The following is a 20,116-nucleotide window of genomic DNA, read 5'->3' on the forward strand; positions in this document are numbered from 1 at the left end:
CTGAGTTGTTTTTATTTTTTGTTTTCCCACATACTTGAAAGTTGAAAATGTTGGCTGGTGCTAGGTAGAAAAACTGTGATAATCATTTTTTTTCAATTTAATGATATATTTCCCTATATTTTTTAAGAACATTTTATTTGCTACAATTATTCCAAGTGAAATTGATAAACAATTCTTAATGTTACAGGCAGCTGAGTTAGTTAGATATACAGGCAGCCATACCATGTTATAGTAGAATGAAATTCCTGAACTTCTATGTCTGTTATGAGTTTGTGTTCTCTAAAATGGAAGAATGAATTTTAGAAACAACAGAGGTGAAAAGCAGAATATATGTATTGAGAGAAAACAGGTGAAAGTGTTTTGCCCTCAATAGGATATTTTGGCAGTGGAATGAGGAACCAGGAAACTTTTATCTTGAGATCACTTTCCCCTCCCCTATGCAACTTACCTGTGTCCAGAAAAGAGTCTCAATCAGGCACCTGTATACACCAATGCCACCTTTAAGCACCACCCAAATCAAAAACTATATGTGTGCCCCACACATTTCCAGAAGAAAAAGCCAGAACCCCAGTGGTCATGGGGTTCTCTCCCTGATTTTAGAATAAAGGCCGTTTTGACTTTATATGCTCTTCTTTACTACACCAAAAATCCTATTGGAAAGCTTCTGTCTGAGAGAAAGAGGAGGGGTTCTGAGCAGGTAGCTAAGGGCTCTGTCTTTTCTAGGGACTTTATAGAATAAAATCATGTGGTGAGATAGGTATAAAGTGGGTTAGATTACTGAGGTTAGTGAGGAGGTAAATTAGTACATTAGAGAAGCAGAATATAAGAAATGGAAAAGTGACCTTTTATTTAAAGAATGTGGAGAGGTTCCCACAGCCACCAAGGGTTTGGATTCTTTTTTTCTGACTGACTATGGGGTTATGGGGTATATGTGACTTTTGACTGGATGTGGTGCTTGGAGGGGACAGTGATGTCATGCAAGGAGCTGATGGAAATTTTCTTTAGGCCCCTGGGAAAGAAAGAGGAAGTTGTAATCAAGGAGAAAAGAGGAAGTGGCCATATGAGTAAGCATCCCTGATTTCACCTTCTTCCACCTTGGACTACAACCATGAGGTCCTGCAATTGTTTCTAGCGCAAAATTCTTTCAAGTACATCCTTCGGTTTGAATGAAGAAATAAAAAAAAGAAATTTTGCTATCTGTCTTCCTCCATGGCTGGTGGTAAACCATGCATAAGAAATATTTTGAGTCATTTCTTTAATGCATTGTTGATACCATAACAAAAATCACAGGTCAGTTCACTTTCAGAAAACAGAAGCAGCACTTGAGGCAGGGCTAAAGCCCTTCAATGCAAGTATCACTGTGATGGTGACATCAACATTGTAGAATACAAACTACTGCTGATTTCTCTGACTTCAAGAAAGAGAAAATTTATACTGATATTGCTATAGGGGAATGAATCTCCCAGTCTACTATGTCTGATATGGGTTTGTGTTCTCCAAGGTCAAAGAATGAATTTTAGGAACAAAAGAGATTAAGGGAAAAATACACTTATTGAGAGAAATAAAGCTGCTTGAGACACAGAAGGGTTTCTGAGCAGGTTGCCAAACACTGTTCTTTCTATGGACTTTATAGAGTAAAATCATGTGGGGAAATGAGTTTAAGGTGGGGAGAACTAGGAATTCACAATGCAGGTGGGCATAAGATGGGACAGAGCTATGGTAGCCAATCAGATTATAAGTTCAGGTAAAGTTGATTAAATTGGGAACAAAGGGGGAAGGGAGTCACAAAGAAAGCATGCATTCTTAGGCAGCTGTGACTCTTCACTTAGGGGTTTCTGAGGGTGACTCCTGAGTTGATCAGGATGATAGGAACTATTTAGAATGTCAGCCTATAAGATAAGGATACATTTCTTTGAATGGTGACTCCTGACTTCCTCAGAGGGCTATGGAACTATTTAGAATATCAATCCTTAGGATAGGCATGAATTTGCTTATCATTTGTCTTGAAACCAAATTTATATTTCAAAATATTGCTTAATTATATTAAGAACAAAGTACTCAAATGAGATTTGAAGAGACATCATCTGTAGTCTATCAAAGGGATTGATGAGATATTTTTATTTTTTTAATTTTGAAAGTGGTGAAATACAACAGAACAAGACAGAATAAGGCCACCTAAGATTATACAGTGAAACTGGTACAGAATTTCATGGCAGGTTAGTGGGATAATAATAATAGGTATCACAGTATATTTCATTATTTTATAATAGTTGTTCTTTCAATCACATATATCCAAATGAGATGAAATACAGAGCATTATAGAACTTATCAAAACAAAATATTGAATAGAGCAGTGCCATTATTCAGAATGGAGCAAAATAGTAATAAAAAAAAATTTGCCTTCCAAGAGATAGTAGAAGGAAGTCTCCCTTATTTGCTTTGGTTAACTTCCCAGGAGACGCTCATTTTTCTGGTTCCCATTTGCTAACAGGAGGATGATAGGAGAAGAGGGGTAGGGGAAGTGTGATATTTGATTCTAGGATGTGAATCAGTATAAGTAGGTTCATTATTGCTTAGCAGGGAGGCAGGCTGGTTGTTTGGTTTCACAGCGTCCTAAGTTCCAAAATGGCGTGGATCTCAGGAGCTGCTGTTGGTTCTCCCCATGAAGTGCTGCAGTCTGCCAAACCACCACTGCTTACCAGGGATGGCAGGTGCTTGCTTGGCTTCCCAGTGTCCTAAGTTCCAATATGGCATGGATCTCAGGAGCTGCTGATGGTTCTCCCCCTGGAAGGGCTGCATTATGCCAGACTGCCACAACTTAACAGGGAGGGGATGTGCTTGCTTGGTTTCCCAGTTGATTGATGAGATATTCATCTGCCTCTGAACTTTGTGGATGCTGGTCCTTCAGGATTCTCACTGTGAACTCTGCTTTAGAGACAGTACACAGGGAATCTTGCAGTGACTGAGCACAAGAATCAGTGCTCCTATTTGGCTCTTAAATTAGCAGTGTGTCGCAATCTAGCATCAAACTTGCTGTCTCCAAAAGTGTGTATATTCACACAATTAATGACCCAGACATGGAATTAAGATTTGAATGAATCAGTCTCCATTCAGCTGTTCTGTTTGGTGTTATTTGTTTAGCTTAGTTTTGTTTTATAGAGACAAGCATTCTTTATGTATATCAGCTGGATTTGTACCCTGTATGGAGCCTAGAAATCTCCTGACCTCACCAAAGAGCCCCTGTCTCAGCCTTGTGAGTGCTGGGATTATAGATATAGACCAACACATTTTGCTTTTGATTCAGATCTGTAGGAGAGAATTTAAGATATACCAAACCTGGTGTCTCAACATTCTTTGAGGAATATATGTATGATCCTTTAGGAGGTGGTGACCTTTGAGGATGTGGCTGTGAACTTCAGCAATGAGGAGTGGACTTTTCTGAGTCCATCCCAAAAGAACCTCTACAGAGATGTGATGGGCGAAATCTTTAGGAACTTGACTGTGATAGGTAAGCATGACATCTTTTTGTTACTCATGTTGTTAGAATGTTTGTTGCTCATCACTGCTGTTCCATTAAAAGCAATGTGAAAATATTTTGAAAAATAGCTCAGGCCTAGTCACATTATATCATAAATCTAAAAAAAATCTATTAATTTGTATTTATTACTCTAATCAATACAGGTATTTCTATGTCTACAATTCAGGAAGACTTTGGGATATCCAGGAAGCTGAAAAAGAATGCAAAATTTACTGGAGATACTTAAGGTAATTCGCACTCACAACGGGAAGGAATGTTCCTGAGTGATTAGTTTGTGAGCAGAAAAATGACAGCCAAAGAAATGAGGCACCATTCAATTTAATGTCAGTAATATTCTCCCAAGATGTATAAGCCAGGGTATGTATAATAAGGGAATTAAATCATAAAAATGTATGACATTGCATATAGATGTGTGCAAAAGGCATACACTTTGAGTTATGAAATTCTGCCTCCCGTTTTTCTATCCATATATACTTGCAAATACAACACATTCTTTATCTAACAATTGCTAAGATTGCAATAGAATTTGAAATAAAACTGAGTGCTCATGTTTCCAAGCCATGCTATAGAGAATCAGCCATTCTGATTAAAATTCTCAGTAGGCTGGTGGAATGTTAAGTGCATTCATTCTGAATATCAGTATGCAGTTATCTCTAGAAGTTGATCCCCTTATACTTGTCCTGGATATATTTTTTAAAACACAAAATCCACATAAAATACAGATACATGCTTTCTCATATACAAAGTAGATCAAGTTATAAGAGACCAAGCCTTGAAGCAGCTTAGCAATCTATAACTGGATTTGTGGAAAAGGAAACTGTTAATAGACTGTGATTCTGCATTCTTGTAAACCCAGCACCCTATGAATCAGATTTTGCAGAATGGCAAATTCAAGTTCAAACTTCACAGCTTAATAATCAGTGAAAATCTCTTAAAATAAATATAAAAGCTAGAGATTTTATGCTAATACCTGTTGTTCATTCCCAGCATGGAACATAAAAACGTGTTATATAATGTCAAAAAATAAATAATATAATGTCATTTATGATAAGAAATGCGTGAGTCGTTCTCCCATCAATTCAGTGAAATAGCTCAGATATAAAGTCTAAAATGTCACAGGGTTTCTTTTAGATGAGAAACCAAAATATTAATTGTGGTATGAAATGAAAGAGATTGATAGTGAAAGGTAACACTGACTGTATGGAAATGGGAATTACAGGTTAGGGACAGAAAGGAGACTATGATTGAGAAATGTATCAGAATGATTTCTCTGTGATACACATATATACCCATGCCCAAAGTGAAGCTAAATATTCTGCATTTCAAAAGGTATCAAATTTTAAGATTTCCAAATGTGTACTAGTGTTTTGGGAATGGTTGTTTTCAACATATCTTACAAGGCCATTCTGTTGCTTCATTGTCAGAATTTCTTAGCAAGCATTAAAAGCAGAACTTCACGTTTATGTAGTCATTAACACAGAGACCCATTTCATTGTGATTTTTTAAAAATATTATGTAAGGAAAGACTAAACAAAACAAAATAAGTAGAAATAATGCTACTTTCAAAGTGAAAATAAATGGTAAGAAATAACTAGTCGATGATTTCTTATGTGCTCATAGAAATAGTTAATCAAGATACAAAAGTGAAACATATGAAGTGGGGATTCAAACAGTGAGACTGCAAACAGTTTTGTTCGACTCTCCAACAAAAACTTAGTAATATGGTTATCAATCCTATATGTGATTTTTTTTTCTTTACAGAAATGAAAAGCTAGGGAAATCCTATGGACATACACCTTGGAATCAATGTAAAGAAGTATTCCTTTGTACTGCAGAAGGTAATGTGAATGTGAAAGAAACAGAAAGACACAACAATGTTCAGATCCATAAAAAATATTGCAGTGGAGGTAAACCCTATGTATGCAAGCAATGCGGTAAAGGTTTTACCACACATGGAATTTGTAAGAAACACGAAAGCATTCACAGAGGAGAGAGACTCTACATATGTAAAGGGTGTGGGAAAGCTTTTACAACATATACATATTGTTAAGCAAGTGAAAGTCTACACTCTGGAGACAAACATTATAAATGCAAGCACTGTCAGAAAGCTTTCAGCACATGTACTTATTGTGCAATCCATGAAAAACTTCACAGGCAGAAATTGTATATATGTAAGAAATGTGGGAAACCTTTTATCAGTAACATTCATTGTCAAATACATGAAAGAATTCACACTGGCAAGAAACCCTATGTATGTAAGCAATGTGGAAAAGGTTTCACCCAACCTGGAAATTGTAAGCAACATGATAGAATTCACACTGGAGAGAAACCCTATCTATGTAAAGACTGTGGGAAAACTTTTACCACACGTGGAGGGTATAAACAACATGAAAGAACTCACACTGGAGAGAAAACCTATGTATGTAAGCAATGTGGGAAAGCTTTTACCAAACATGGACATTGTAAGGAACATGAAAGAATTCACACTGGAGAGAAACCCTACATGTGTAAGCAAAGTGGGAAAGTTTTACCCTACATGGACATTTTAAGCAACAAGAAAGTTGACACTGAAAATTAATCCAGTGTATATAAGCATCGTGAGAATGGTTTGAGCCCATGTACATATTGCATAATGCATGGAATCTTCACACTGGGCAAAAAAGTTATATATGTAAGGAATGTGGGAAAGGTTTCAGCAGAAACACTCATCGTCCAATACATGAAAAAATTTACACTGTTGACAAACCCTATGTATGTGAAGAACATGAGAAAGCTTTCACCACACATGGATATTTTAAAAGACATCAATGACTTCACACTGGTGAGAAACCCTATGTATATAACAATGTGGCAAGCTTTTAATGCATAAAGTCACTGCAAAACATGTGAAAGAATTCACACTGGGAAGAACCACTGGCTATGTAAGCAAGTGGAGACACTTTCAGCAGCCAGAGCCATGTATTTCACTTACATGAAGAAACTCACACAACAGATAAATCCTATGTGTTATGGGAATCCTCTCAGCATACATGATCATTGTTACATATCTGAAAGAGCTCACTGGGCTGAGATCGTATGTGGATTAGCAATGTGCGATATATTAGCAATCCATATTTGTTGTTAAATACCTATTAAAAGCGTCACTGGTCAGACAGTTTAGATCTAAGTTTACTTTAAAATTCCCTAGGAGACCTGAAGAAATAATCACAAATTTTCCAGAAATGACAAATCTGAGGTGGAGCTCTCCTCAAGTGCACATGTTGCAAGGTTTTCAGTTAATCACTTGTACCTCTCTAGATTTTTTAAAGTGTCTTTGTGCTTCAATATGGCATCTTGTAATTAAACATGTTAAACTGAAATGTGCTTTTCATTTTCAGGTATGGATAGTTACTGTTGTAGTCAGGGGTGTGCACAGAGAACAATTGGATCAAGACAAATGTTTATAATATTATTTTTATAATAGTCACCGGGAGTTAACACAGGAAACTGCAGGGAGTCTATCCACAGTCTTTACATACATAGGGATTCTCTCCAGTGTGAATTCTATCATGTTGCTTACAATTTCCAGGTTGGGTGAAACCTTTTCCACATTGCTTACATACATAGGGTTTCTTGCCAGTGTGAATTCTTTCATGTATTTGACAATGAATCTTACTGCTAAAAGACATAGATTATTTAGTCAAGAGCATAAACCCCATAGCAATGTCCCACATGAGTCCAGATAAAAATCCAGAGCTCAGGACAATGCCTACTATTAGTCCAACTGGAGGTCCAGAGCACAAAAGAAGGATTCATGGAGTGTCTTTTATGGATTCATGCTGGAAAGACTCAAGGGTCAGTGGTGGAAGCTAGAAAGTCTATCCCAGCTGGATGATGGAGCTGTGCTAGTGGGATGAGTGTTCTATGCTGGAGCTGAGAAGTCAAACTCACAAGGAACAGGTCTATTCTGAAAGGCACCACAGCCGTCCTCAGTGACACAGAGGCCCAGAGCTCCTCCGATGAGAAGCACAGTTGAGTACATGCCTGGAAGCAGTGTGATGAGCTCATTCTGGAGACCAAGCAGCACATGTCTTCCTATCCAAGCCCTTCCCAGCCAAGAAGTAATGCTCAATGTGAGGACCAAGGCTTCTTCAGGAGAACCAACAGCTCAGACAGCAACTCGTAGGACAACCCACAATGCTTCCTTAATGCCTCAACCCTTATCACCTCCTTTGTTCTCCTCGTATTTATCCTGGCAACTTACCTCAGGTGGAACACCTTTGCTCAATGCCATGCTGATGTAATCCAGCTGACATTCAGTTGACCACCAGTTCTTAATGCAAAACAGTATCTATGTACTTAATGTTTTGTCTTTAAAACTTAATTTTCATATTTTTGGTGAATTGTTATGTTTTTGTTTAAAGAGAAAAAACAGAAAAAAGGTAGAAATAACACAGAATTTCAAAAAAAAATAACAAGAAATCACTAGTTGATAAGTTACATATTGTCATCTTAGAAATAGTTGTTCAAGTTAAAAAATTAAAGCATACAAAGTGGCGTTCAAATAATGACACTGTGAACAATGCTGCTCAATGATCCAATAAAAACTTAGTAATATGCTTATCTTTCCTATGTACTTATTTTTTAATTTAAGGAGGGTAAGATTAAACATGACAAAACAGTACAGAACAGTTCATAAGAAAACAAGTTAAAGAAACACAGATTTCAAAGCAGCTCCACTGGAGATGTTCACTGTTTATCTTACTGTCTCTAGTTTTCTTTTAAATAGTTGTTCCCATATTCACACGCACTGAATATATACTGAACATTATAGAACTAATCAAATAATTACAGGATGATGCAGGTTTTTTGGTCTTCAAGAACTGATTTTGGGGAAGTTGATAATAATTACAATAAGGCCTTTCACTCTCTTCGTGGTAGCTGTCTTTATCTTTATGTATGCTGAAATTCAACATACGAGACTAGACTACTGTCTTACTTACTTTTTACTCATCGCTGAGACAAAATACCTGAAGCCCAAAGTTGGGAAAGGAAAGGTTTATTTCATAAAATTCTTTGAGGTTTCAGTCCACACTTAGTTGGCTCCAAGACAGGCGGGCATGGCTGGACCACAGTTCATGGCAGCTGCCAACAGCAAGCTCAAGCCAGAAAAAGAGAAGGAGACACCTTCCTGCCATTACATCACATCCTGGCTCCACCCCTTTGTGGGTGGAGCCCTGACACCTTCAATCCAAGCACTAGATACTGAACGAATAACAAATGCACAATTCAAATTTATGAGGCCTGGGGGACACAGACAGAAACCATGACAACTATTATCACTCTGAACAGTGAATAATAGTATCCTGAGAAGGAGAAAGGTGAGGAATTGCCTAAAAAAAGAAGGCAGAGGGCATTGTTAAAATTGTATCAGGATTTAAAAGCTACAGTAGATTTATTGCTCTGTTTAGTTTGATTATATTTTGTTCTGGTCTGTCTACTCATATTAGATTTGAGGGCACAGACATATAACACAAAAATATCAGGTTATACCATGGTAACTATCCTTAATTTCTTATTAACTTAAACTGAAACCCTACATTACTTACATTGTCTTACTATGACTAATATTTGAAGCTGGTTTGTCTGAATGCTATTTGGCCTTGACTGATTTTATTCACATTTGGTATGCTTGCTGGTATCAAGTCTAAGAGTAGAGGCAACTACTCTGAAGATGACAAGATGTAAAAGATATGCATTGGGGCGCTGGGGATTTAGATCAGTGACTTAAGCACCTGTCTGGCAAGTGTGAGATCATGAGTTTGATCCCCAGTACCAAAAACATAAATAAATAAAAGATATCCATTCCAGGTTTGATTATTAACTGCTTTCACATCATACAATGTCTTCAAAGTTGTTTTTATAAAACTAGCTATGCAATCTTATGCTTAACTATATAATGCTTGATAGTGTGGAAAACTCTATTGATAATAACAAGAGAAAGCATAGAAAATACTGTACATCACCCAATATTGTGGTCTTATATGTCTTTTTCATATCATGATTTTATACGAATTTGTTTTGTTGTCTTGTTTTGATCTGTTTTTCCCAATAATACAGAAAGGATTGATATATACAGAGATTCATACCTGGGAAGAATTTCTAACCTATTTATGGGAACAAGTTATATAATACACGATGTAATGAACAGATACTCTGAAGAAAAGACACTAAGAACCCCAATGCAAATTCTGTAACACTGTGATATAAAATTGAGCAATACTATTAATTAGTCTAGTCACTTATTTGTTGGTGAATTGTAATTTAACACTGCATTTGCTTTAATCTTTTGATGCACATGCTTCACTTTCTCTTCCATAAATGATGCTTCTGAAGTGGATGAAATATTTAACACTAAGATATACATTTATAGAGGCTTGGAGCATGTGGTTTTGACAAAGTTGTGTTCTTTTCACATAACTTGCACATTAATGAATGTTATGTTTTCCTTGTGGTGACGAGACAAGATATCTGCTGATTCCCTAACATCACTGGACATCATACCATGTACATTATGTTGGCTGATTTTCTTTCTCAGTGGCACCAATATTTGTCATTTAACTAAACTGTTGTTTTTCTACCCATCAGAATTTTAGCTGTTATGTTTATATTACATTTTTACTTTGCCAGTAATGTTTCTCCACATGTACCAAAGTAAACCATAGTACTGTGAATTTCTGATTGGCCCATACTGACATAACCATAACTTGTCTCTAACGGCACACCACAAAATATATTAATATCTCCAGAAATTATAAAATTTGGTATGATTTATGAGTAACAATACTTTGAAATCAATTTTCTTAAATGTGAAGGTGTTTTGGGGGAAAAGGTTGCTATTGGATGTATCATGCAAATGCCTTTATTTTAGTCCTTGATGCTGTGAATGCATTATATATTTTGTAATTATTACAGCTTTTTCCTAAAACACTGAAGTAATGGCATGAAGGGAAACCTAAATTTTGAGCTGTCAACACAGTAAAAAGTAAATTTGCTAAATTAAGATTCAGATTGTGTTCTGTTTTACTGAATTGTGAATTTATACAATGACATATCTCTTTATTTATAAGGACCAGTGCCTGATATTTATGGTGTGTGCTGATTATCTTTAAACACATACACTGGGCCATGAGTCCCAGTTGGTTTCCTGTGGCCTGTGGTTTTCACTTCCATTTTTACATTCATGTAATTTGTAACATGTTTAATGCAGTGTTGTTGAATTCAAAATCTGCTTAGGTTCCAATGGTATTATGTTTTGAAAATATGTGGTGTCATGAAAACACAAGTGAGCATTTCATTAAATACCCCTAATCCAGTGAAGATAGCTTGCCCAAGTCTCAATTATCCTTGGAAGAATACAATACTCACCTGTTGTGTAATCATCACTAAAACTATATCTATTTTTTACCTGAAGTACCTGACATACTTCATAAAGTAAAAGACACTGTAAACTACATTGTTAGCCTGTATGTACAACAGCATGTGGCCATATTCCCTGAAGCACATTTCTGGCTTACCATCAATGGGAAAATTTGGAGTTTGTATTACAGCTAATAATAGAAGACTGAATCTATAATACATATATCCTGAGTACATGTACTTTCTCATTTCATCATGAAAGTAAATCTTGCTGGTCTTGTTGATGCATGCTTGTAATCCTAGTACCTAACAGATCTTAAATTAGTGGAAGAGGAATTTGAATCTAACCTACACAATTAGTGTGACCCTGTCTCAAAATATATCTTCAAGTTCTGCAGATGTAGCTTAATGCTTTAGATCTCCTCCCTTTCATTCCCAGCATCAACATTTTTTAATACAATTTCACATCAATAGTTGTCCTTTTATCACTTGGCCACCTAGTAGTTATCCCCAAGAATCACTTGGGAAGGTCATTTGTTTATGCAGTGACCATCCTGAGCATCATTGGGGCAGTTGTCAATTTAACCCATTGATTCTTATATTGAGTATAGGAGAATTGTCACTTTTATATTACTTGTTATTTTATAAAAACTAAGAAAATGTATGCATTTTTGATCATTTTGTATTTAAATAATTGCATTGGTAAGGAGTTACCTATAAAGATTGGCTAATGGTGATTTCTTTAGTCCCAGCATCAGGAGAGAATGAGATGGGATGATCATGGCTTTGAAGCTGACTTTGGGTGGCAACTGCTAGATGATTTAGCAGAGTGTGAAGCAGTTGTTTTTATCCCTGCATTTGAAGTTTGAGGAAACAAGTAAGTTGAGGTCAAGAATAAAAATGTATGAAAGAACAAAAGAATCACTACTGCAAATTGTGATTTTTCTTTCACTCAGGAAATGTACTTTTATTGTAATTTGTGCAGCACTATCAAATATGCCTCTATTAGAGTAAAACAGTGAAACATGAAAGAGCCAGGCATTCCATGTTCTGAATGTACAGGTATTAAAAACATTTTTTTTAATGCTATTGCTGCTGTTTTGTGTAGAAAATAAGATAGGGTGACAAAACAAGCAAAAAGGACTTTGTAAGATTTTAATCCTTCTGCATAAACATAGAAGCCACGAAAAAAGTCAAACAAAATTACAAAATAAACTACAAAATGAGAGAAATTGTACCTGTTACTCCCTGATAGCTAACATGTAAAACCAATAGGAACGTGAAAGGAACACCCATTTTTCAGCATATGTACAACTTGCCAAGAAATACCTGAGGAACTATTGAGCATTTTTGCCCAATAGAGAAATTCAAATAGGGACATCGTCTCATTGCAGAGAAAAGAAATCACCACAAGATCTAAGGAATGTACATGAGACTGCAGGAGTAAAGAAACTATTTAACCTTGTTGGTGGAAATGTAGGTAAGTAGTTCGGCTACTACTGAAGTCAGTTTTTAAAGTATTCAAAAGACTAAAATTAGTAATTCTCATTAGTGCACTGCTTCCTTTAGTGGGTCTCTTCCTCAAAGAATTAAGGACATATTGCAGTGATTCATGCAGATTCCTGTTACTGCAGCAATAGTCATTTTTCTGTGGAGAGCAGCAGCAAGCACTGCTCCATCACCACCAAATATCAGTGATGAACAATAAATACTCACCAGTGTACTCCATTTGGTAAATGGTGTGATATTTTATTGTGAAATGGGCTGTAAGTTAGGTTTTCCTAGTAGACTATAGGTCAGTATAAACATGATAGTCATGCTAATGTCACAAGGCCATCACTAGTACACTATTATGTTCATTAGATTTGATATATTCATCTTTTTGAGTAAGCATGTTGCTATGAAGTCCAGGCTGGCTTTGAGATCACTTTATAAACCAGAGTGGTCTCAACAAGTCTCCTTCCTCAGGGTCTCAAGTAATGGGCTCCATGCACAAGCCACCAGGCCCACTTTAGATTTGGTATATTCAGTGTATTCAGTATATTTTACTTCAACTGTTTTTGTTGTTAAATTATTTCCACTATTTTACCTCCAGCATCTGGAGAAACTCGGCCTTGTTGAGGTGGTGATGTACATACCACCAGCCTCGTGACATTCTCTCTTGGGTTCAGTGCTGTCAGGGTACTGCAGTGAAACATAGGTGTACATAACTGCTTCTTTTTATACATTCCTTAGAAAAGATTTTTAAAATTTCCATGGAAAATCAGAGGGTCAATTACCCTGACTACAGTTTCATTCAAATGCCCACAGTTATGTAGTGTGTAGGACACACACAGAGAAACATATCACATATTTCGAGTGAGAGGTTTGTCAAAGCAGATGTGAAGACTACTTTGTGAAAGTTTGTGTTCCTGATTATTTCATTAGAATGAGCTTCAGGTTTTTTCACTGTTGTTTATGTGAAGCAGACCAGATGACCACTTTAATATATGAAGTGATATAAAGCCTGTTTGGATTTTAAGTATCTAAAGAACTGCTCTGGTGCTGTGGCCTGCTTAGTAATGGTCAACTTGGATTACCCAGTGAATGAAGTCATCATGTTTCTGGCACAGAACATGCATTGATGGATTGTTTACAACAGCATTAAAGGAGAACTAGAGGGAAAGGAGCTTGGATGTTGATTCTCATGGAGAAGCTGGTAGCACTGTTTTTCCAGATATGATCTCAGCCATCATCATCATCATCAAAGAAGCTCAGGTGCTCATTATTGCTGTGCATGGCTACTGTTCTCTTTTGCAGATCTCTGGCTCTTATCTTGAACTTCATGCCTTGGCTCCAGTAATGATCACTCAACTTTGTGGCATAGATTCTGTGCCCAAAGGAACAGAGTTTCTAGCTTCCAACACTGAACTTTGAGCCTTCCTAGGGTACTATCTTAACAGAGAATTTCATGACACATTGTAAGTGCCTCTAAGTCTCCAGGTAAACTTTTGATTGTCCTTGCCCTGGGCTCGAATTCTTCAGCTGTACTTGTGCTGGATATTGTCATAGCATTCAAGTACTCAGTTGGATTTTTTTGGTCTCTAGTATCTGAAAAGCTCTATATCTCTCTAAATCTGACATTCTGAGATAAATATTGTTAAATTATCTTATCAATTATAAGTTCCATGATAAGTCTCTTTCCTCACAAACCCTGACTACAACAGATGGGAAAGGATAAGATGTGACATTTTTGAGACAGGAGAAATTTCTTTAGTTACCTAATGTTATATGTAATTTTTCTCTTGGAGAGAAACAAACCTATATCAATAGCTTGATTTTTCAGGACTGTTGATAGATTCTCCAGCAGTACCAAGCCATTACATTGTATGTTGTATGGGCAATAAGTAGGTGTGTTAGGAACCTGCATGGTGCTTCCAGTCACCTTAACATGAGCCTTTGCAGCCTATGCTGTCGGGCCTCTGTGTACCTAAATTGTCACTAAAGGATGCACTCACAGAGGAAGTCATTTTATATTGGCAAATAATTTGCAAGTCTCTCAGGTCTTTTACTGATGTTCTGATGTGAAGAAAAATGTAGGATGCACAACCTGAGTTCCCAAAAATAATTATGATAGCAGTATAGATTTATCCAAACTCATGAAAATTCATCTATATGCTGGCTTATTCCATCAAGAATTTGCCTTGAACCTAAGTGGCTCTGCAACATTTTACTAGACTTCTACAAGCACAAGAGAGATAAGTTTCTCAGAGGTTCAATCCTCCTTTTTGGTTCACATTTGGACAGTGCATAACAATGCCCCGTCTTTTTGCTCAGCAGAGCCTCATGTCTTTGCTCATGTCTACTGCTTCTTCCATCAATACTATTTTAACATTGTAGGGGTAACCTCCTTGTGTTATTCACACAACTGTATGTAAAATGTCATTTCTTCAATTAAGTTAATGAGTTTCACATCACCTTTTCTTATTTGCTTACAGCATCTTTTACTTTTAATTTTTCATTATTATCACAATGGTGAGTTTCATACTCATTTGGTATGAAAATATTATGCATGCTGAGAAAGAGTATTGACTAAAAGAAAAGTGTTACTCTGTCCTCAGCATCTCATGGCTCAGACTGCCATATTCTCTTCTGGTGAGCATGGTCACTAAGCATGAATGTGATTAGACAGGGCAAATATCAGTTTTCAGTAAAATAAAAAGGTTATGTCTGTGAGTGAGAGAAGGCAACAGTGTGTGAACGAGACCTGAGTGATGTGCACTTGTGATTCATGCAGTTATTTGGAAACTTGTTGGAGCCATTGAAGCTGAGTACACATGCAGGGCTCTGGCATAGCCAGGGCATGATTAATCTGAGAATGAGCAGACACCCAGTGGGCATGATAGGTCATAGCTGAAGCCACCTGGAGACTTTCTGGATCATTTTCCTTAATTAGCATTATTTGTTGCTCTGAAGGTTCCTTAAAACCATCCCAAAACCCTGCTCAGGTTTCCTCCATTGTCCACTCAACTCTTTGCTTGTTCTGATTACATATGGGCTGCTCAGCATCAGTCAGCCAGCCAGCTAGAAGAGTTATGAGCTATGCCAAGGATTCAATTCTCTTGCATCCCTAAAGATTGTGTCACTTGTTTCATTCTTTTGGGCCTTCACCATGCATCTGTTTGAGGGTTGGGGATCTAGGCATGGATACCAGCAGCTTGCTACCTCAACAGGGACTCTGAAGTGAAGATGGCTGCTGTGGATGGTGACTTATCATTGCTGTGCTCATGGGGTAGAAAACTGCCCCCAAAAGCATGTCTATTTCATTTTGTTTGGAAAACCACCTCATTTTCTGAAAAAAAAAAAAATCCCTTCACCTGTGAGGTCATGATGAATCCTACATCTGAAATGCAACAGAAACATAACACAGAACTGCTTTTCTTTAGGAAGGTGAGCCCTGTTACTTCCAATGATATTTTGGTGCAGCTCTTGTGGGAAATTCATGATCATTGTCTTTGAGGTGGGTGTGGTCAGTGTGAGAGATTGGGAAAAAACAGGTAAACTGCTGCACTGAGGAGCCTCGAGCTCTGATCTGTGCCTTGCACACCTGGTATCTTTGCTGAGGTGACATTCGCCACTGCCTCCACAAGATGCAAACCCTGTAAAATCTCTTGGAAACACCTTACCTTTTCTTTTTTTTTAAACTCTTTTTGATTTCCTATTAACTTGTTTTGAAGTCCTATAGTACTCCCACAATCTTGTTTTGACTGATTAGACTCTGTTCCATTCTATATGATAGTATCAAGTTTGAAGACATAGGCAACTACTTTGAAGGCAATAAGATTCACTAAGATAACCATTCTGGTTTGACTATTGTCTTCTTTGGAAGTCCTGTAATGTTTACAATGCCTAAGTTTTATTGGTCTTGTTCTCTACTGTTTTGTCCAACTTTATAATATCTAATGAGATAGACAATTCTTTTTAAGGAAACAAGGGACAACGCTGATAACCATTGTTGATAACCTTGTACTCTGTTCAACACCTTACCTTTTCTAACCCCCATGGAAAAGGTGGCTCAAGAAGCCAAACAACATGGGGAATTAACTGCTTGTTCTGTTTTGCATCAGTGACAAAAGCCACAATTTGAAGATTTTCAGTAACTGTTTAAAGAGTTAAAAGGGGCTGAGGATTAAGCTCAGTGGCATAAGCACCTGCCTGGCAACTTCAAGATTATAAATTGAATCTCATCTTCCAAAAGAGAAAAATAAAAAAAGATAAAGAGCTTTTAAAAGGCTCTCCAGAATATGGATATAAAAGTATTTTTGTAATTGGCATTATTGAGGGTTATAGTCATGGCTATGAAATGACCCCTTTGGAGTGGAAAGTCTTAATGCATGCTAGTCACTCAAACCCAACATTACGTGTGGCTCTAAGAATATACTGATGTTGTGGACAAGCAAGCTACAAATAATTTAGATTACAATATTGCTATAGGAGTTACTGAATTATGGGGAGAGATCTTTTTCAGAAATTTGCCAACAAATTCATTGCCAACCTCAGACTATTACCCTCAAATGGCTTAAATCGCTTTAAAGGCTTGAAAAAGAATCCCTGAAGCAGTGCATACACAAGGTTCCTTTAGCACTGTTAAACAGGAGGCCACTGAACCTTGCCTTAGCTTTATAGAATGATAAATTAAGCTATTGAATGCCATGTGGACAACACAGCAGCAGTGTCTATCTTGTTAAAGCAATTAACATACAAAAATGCAAACCAGACTACAAAAATACTTGGAAAGGCATTTCTATGAAACCTGACCCTACTTTGGAAATCCCTGATAAGTTTGATAAGGTCCCTACTACTTTTCATGATCCCCTACCTCCTGGGACAGCTGGCCTGGTTCTTTCCTGTTCACGTGCATCAAAAATAGGCACTTTTGTGATTCCTGATGTCATTGATACTGCTTATACAGGCATATTGTTGATTCAATTGTGATCTGTCTTACCCATTCAACTAAATGTTTCTCAATCTGTAGCTCAACTGTCTTGTCTTATGTTTCCTCTAAAGCTTGTCATGTTATTTGTGGAAATCAAGGATTTGACTGCAATTTGGTGTCTGCTGCTATTCCCTTAGGAGATGCATGCCAAAGCCTCTCTTTATTGACAATCTTTCCTTTTCATGTTTGCTACTGGAGCTGATGTTTCTCTTTTACTTCACTAACTTGGTGATATTTTATTTCCATTGTCAATTCCCTCTCATCTCTTGAGATGTACTGGAACACCTATAGTCATTAGAATTGATTTAATGGGTTGTGAATTTATGAAGCATGGTTTCACATTGGTTTCCAGCTGCTCGAAATGTCACAAAGACTGGGTACATGAATGCAATATGTTGTTATTCATCACTGATTTATAGTCTCATTATTTAGAAATTATATTATTAGGATGAATAAACAAAGTCCTGGAGGTGAAAAGATGGTGATAGGTAACAGCAGACTACAGAGACTCTCTGACATGTCAACCTAGATTCCAAAAATAATACAGCATAGTGAGACCCAGGTAGAGGGAGATAGACCCTCCCAAGCCTGGAACAAATTAAGGTGAGAGAAACCATTTAAAAATACAGTCCCAGTGCTACTACTGAAACAACTACAGTCTCAGTGCTGCCACTTGAACTTGCTACCACTCCTACACTTGATCTCATGCAGCAAAGATTTATGGAACTACACAAAAGCTCGTCAGTTTCATGTCACTGGAGATGCATTTACACTGAAGATGGGAGTCAGTGCTCTTAACTGACAGCTGAGCTGGCACGGTGCTAGGTGCTGTGGCCAGCATGGGGAAGGAGTCAGGCAAGAGACTGAAGACACATGGAGCCCAGTTGCTCAGGAGGCAAAAGGCGATTTATTGAAGGGCTCCAGAGTTTTTATAATGTTTCAAACAAAGAGCAGTACAAGTCACTTCAGGACACTTTCTTGTGCATACATCAAAGGTAAACATGTTCTTGGGCCCGTGAGAAACTTCTATGTTGTGCAACCCAGGAGGCAAACAAGTTCCTGGGTCCCTGAGAAACTTCTTTTTTATGCTATTCCCAGGTTAATATCAGCATGATGCTTTGCCTAGAAGGCTGAGGTTACTGCAGGATGAGGAACTGGCTGAGGTCCAGCTTCAGTGTGTGGTTTTCCATAACCGTTCACTGCCGAACCCCTGGTTCCTGCTCCCAACAGCAGGGAACCCTGCGTTGACCTATGGTGAGTGATGGGAATGAACCCTTTCCATAGAGCTCCAAGAGAAGACATTCTGGGACAGGGCAAATTGGCCAGAACAAGGGGCTGAAGTGACTTCAGTCAGCTTCTCCCTTCTCAAGTGGGATTGATGGGGAACACCTGACCTATGTCATGCCTAAGGCTGAGACTAATAGGCTAGCCCATACCAGTCCTGATGCCTGTAAGTTCAACTTAATGCAGTGAAGCCTTCAGCAGTCTGATTAATCCAGAGGGGCTGGCCACCATAGGCTTCCCTGGTCTGTATCTACATAGTACACTGCACTTGGTGGGAACATACAATCAGCACTTCAGACAAACTGTAACCAACAAAGAAAGAACCTGAACCTCCCATATACACCTGTATGGAAGGAACAAAAAATAATAAGAGGAACAAACAAGAAAGGGTTCCCATTCCCCAATCATGAGAACATGGATCCAGGAAAGGTAAATGCAGAGAATGAGGACAGCAAACATGCAATATCAGACATGGCCCCAGTAGACATAAAGCAGTATCTTCAGGAATGCATAGATAATTTGAAAGGTGAAGTAATAAACCGAGTGAAGCAAGATACAAATAGAATAATTTAAGAAATGCTAAGCACCTCTCAAGAAAAAACATGGAAAAGGGGAAGAAAACAAAAAATGGGAGAATTGTTTCATAGGAAAATAGAGAAAAGATAGAAGAAAGTAAGCTGGTTCAAAGAGACAACCATGAATTTAAAAACTCCTTTGAAAGCTGGCAAAATTGATTGCAAGAAACTAAGGATAGATTATCCAAACTAGAGGACAGGTTTGCACTGTGGGATCATGAAAGGAAAAATTTCTTAAAAATAACAAGGAAACAAGTAGTAACAATACAAAGGCTAGATGATGACAAATGGATGTATAACTTAAGAATAATGAATGTGAATTAAGAAGCAGGAGTACAAACAAAGGAACTATAAAGGCTATTCACAAAAATAAGGAAAACATCCCAAGCTTAGGAAAAGGAAAAGATACTCAAGTGTATGAGGCATACAGAACTCCAGCCACCTAAACCAATCAGAACTACACATAGGCATATAATAATCAAGATCCCAGAAATCCAATATAAGAACAGAATATTATAAGCTGTCAGAGAAAAGAAATAGATCATTTATAAGGGAAAGTCCATCAGAATTATATCAGAGTTCTCGGCACAAACCATCAAATCGAGAAGAAAATGGAGTGAATCATTCCAAGTTGTGATAGAAAAAAACCTATGGCCCAGATTGATGTATCCTGAAACATTTTCCTAGAAATTAATGGAGAAACATGATGCTTCCAAGATAAAGACGAACTGGGAAAATTAAGAACCACCAATCCAGCCCTACAGAGAATAATATAGGACATTCAAAAGAGAAAGAAATCACCAGGATTTCAGGAACAGTGGTAGAGAGGCCACAATGAATGAAGCA

General features: G+C 37.4%; 1 long non-coding RNA gene across 1 annotated transcript; it reads left to right on the forward strand.

Moving 5' to 3' along the window:
- The first annotated feature begins 3,387 nt into the window (after nucleotides 1-3,387).
- Nucleotides 3,388-7,908, forward strand: LOC134474656 (uncharacterized). Its single transcript, XR_010045517.1, has 4 exons — nucleotides 3,388-3,508; nucleotides 3,682-3,765; nucleotides 5,300-5,376; nucleotides 6,916-7,908. It is a non-coding gene; the product is annotated as an uncharacterized LOC134474656 (long non-coding RNA).
- Nucleotides 7,909-20,116: the final 12,208 nt, after the last annotated feature.

The sequence above is a fragment of the Cavia porcellus genome, unplaced genomic scaffold, assembly GCF_034190915.1.
Source record: "Cavia porcellus strain 051 isolate PalLab524CR breed Dunkin Hartley unplaced genomic scaffold, mCavPor4.1 scaffold_34, whole genome shotgun sequence".
In the NCBI taxonomy this organism is placed as follows: Eukaryota; Metazoa; Chordata; class Mammalia; order Rodentia; family Caviidae; genus Cavia; species Cavia porcellus.